The sequence below is a fragment of the Mandrillus leucophaeus genome, unplaced genomic scaffold (genome assembly GCF_000951045.1).
Source record: "Mandrillus leucophaeus isolate KB7577 unplaced genomic scaffold, Mleu.le_1.0 Scaffold952, whole genome shotgun sequence".
NCBI lineage: Eukaryota > Metazoa > Chordata > Mammalia > Primates > Cercopithecidae > Mandrillus > Mandrillus leucophaeus.
Genome location: NW_012110386.1, coordinates 861,215 through 863,816, shown reverse-complemented (window position 1 = coordinate 863,816; position 2,602 = coordinate 861,215).

The window sequence follows — 2,602 nt, the reverse complement described above, 5'->3', positions numbered from 1 at the left end:
TAAGTGGGTTAATAGGGATTTGGTACCTATAATTTGTTTTAGGAGTTATAGGATGTTTTTCTGTGGAGTCAGTACTATCTTTTGGAGGGTGTGTCGTGGAGAAGGTGTCAATAAGTCCTAGCCTGGAGGCAAAGTGGACTTAAACTTTGCTTTCAACTCAGTTGAATGGGAATGTATTAGGCAGACATTGTGGTCTAGTCATCTATGATGGGAGACCAAAGTACAGACATAATCTCTTTCATTAAGCAATTTACAAATTGCTTGAAAGGACATAGGATTCAGCTCTATGGATACACAGAGCAATGCAGGTAAGTTATAACAAAGGCTCAAGTGAGTCCTGGAGACAATGAAAGCTATAGGATGTCAGAGGTGTGAGTGATGAATCAGCTGTGGTATTCAGGAAACATTTGATGCAAGAGGGAAGCTTGAGGTGAGCTTGAAAATGCATAGAATTGCTCTTGGGAAGAAAGAAGAAGAGATTTTCTAAATGAGAGGAGGCGGAACTACTTAAACGTGGAGGTAAGAATGCTACTGGTGTGTTGAGGGGATGAGGAGAAGCCCATTTTTGCTGGAACCACGCAGGAAACAGTTGAAGATATGATAGAAAAGGCAATGAGACCTTGAATGCTAACTAGAGTGTAAACCTTAGTCCAATAGCTATGCAAAGCCACAGCAGGTTCTTGAGCAAAGAAAGCCTGTAAGAAAAGGAGTTTTCAGAAACTGAATCTACAAATGGCAAGCAGAGGAAGCAGTGGAGCAACACTAAGACACAGGAGATCATTTAGGAAGGCATTGGTATGATTTAGGAGTGAAGTCATGAGCACTTAACCAAGGTGAAGTTGGGGGAAAAAAAAGGGATGGGCAAGGCCCAACTCAGGAAATATTAACAGCAGGCCCAGGGACTTTCTATGGAGGGAAGGGAGAGGGAAGTATCAAGGGAGATATCATGGATTAAGCTTGGATAGAGTCAAAGTTATTCTCACTTGGGACCAGGCTCCATGTGGAGGGATGTCTTGTTTGGGAGGTCCAGAAGCCTTGGGCTGAAGCCTTACCTCTGTTTTAGTTTTAGCCAAGTCACCTTCGCACCCACAGGCTTCATGTTCTTTCTATGTAAGGCAAAGACAGTTGGCAAAATGCACTTCGGAAAAGTCTCTTCCGGCATCTTCATATAGAATTTTGTGTGACAAAGGCCTGAGAAATATGCATCTCTCTGATCCCTTCTTATCCCCATGCCTAGCATGGATTAATCTCCAAAAGGACAGATGCTCCAGCGACCTGACTTCCATGTGCAAGAGGCACTGTGCTCCATTCTGCACCACCATGGACTGACTGAGCATTTATGTTGCAGATGTTGAAGTTAACTAATATTCAGAGGGCAAGACTGAGCTGGGGTGTGCCAAGCCTCATTAGCTTTGTGGTTGGGTCACGGTGCCCGCCCACGAGGATGTTAAATGGCAGCATTGTCAGGATGAGACAATGTAACTGCCTCACTGCATTAACAACCCATCAATCCCTACAGCCGCACTGCACAGCCCCTTTCCCCCAGCTGCAGCCTCCTTGGTGAGATGGTGGATGAAGGCTGCAGCTGGCTGTGCACGAGGGATGCTCATCTGTCCTGCTCATCACAGATATGGTGCAGAATGAAGGATGCTGAGACCCTGGGCCTCACCCCATGATAGGATATGGCAGTGGCCATGTCATAAACATAAATAAGCATACAATGAAAGTGACCCCAGGTGGAACCTAACCTCTGCAGCCCTAAGAAGCTTCTTTTGTCATCTCAAGTGATACAGTGACTGTGGGGAAGCAAAGAGCAGAGCGGGTCTCAAATGCAGATGGACATGCGAAGATTTCAAGGCAACAATAAATGTCTGACCTGCTCAAACGTAAATCCTCTCTGTTCTTAAGTGGACCTAAAATTCCCACTAGTACACGTCCATTGCTCTGAGAAATTGCATTTTTGGTCACTAGGTGACAAGTGGCGTCTTTTCAAGTTCCTCCAGGTGGGATAACACATTAAGTCTTTTAAATTATCCTATATACATATTTTTTTCTGGTCTGCTATTAGTTAATAATGTCACTTAACATCCACATTACCCTTTGCATATACATGATAAGTTTTAATACTAAAACAGTCCTAAGAAATATTAACATGAGTCTCAAATTTTAAAAAAGGACAGATCAAATTTACTAAATGCCTTATTTCCTCCAACAAAGTACTCTTTGTTTGCACATGTTAAAGAGTCATAAATTAGATGTCTTACAATTGTTATACATATATTACATATATAATATAGTTTCTCTCCCATTTAAAAAACACAAGTGGCTATTAAATAGATAGCCACATCAAATTGAGGAAATCCAGTGTTAGCTGGCTAGTTCGCTGGCAATACCCCAAGATATGGACTTTGGCCAGTTCAGTGTTGATGGGATGGATCAAAAGACAGACTCAAACTGTGGAGTGCTATGAAGAGGAGGCATCATTGTACTGGGGACCAGAGTGGGTGACCCTGGGCACAGTCTGAAGGCTCTTGGCTGCCTGAGAGTGGGGATTGAGAATGGAAAAGGAGGTCTAAGGTTGCTGACAGTGTTGCATGTTTTT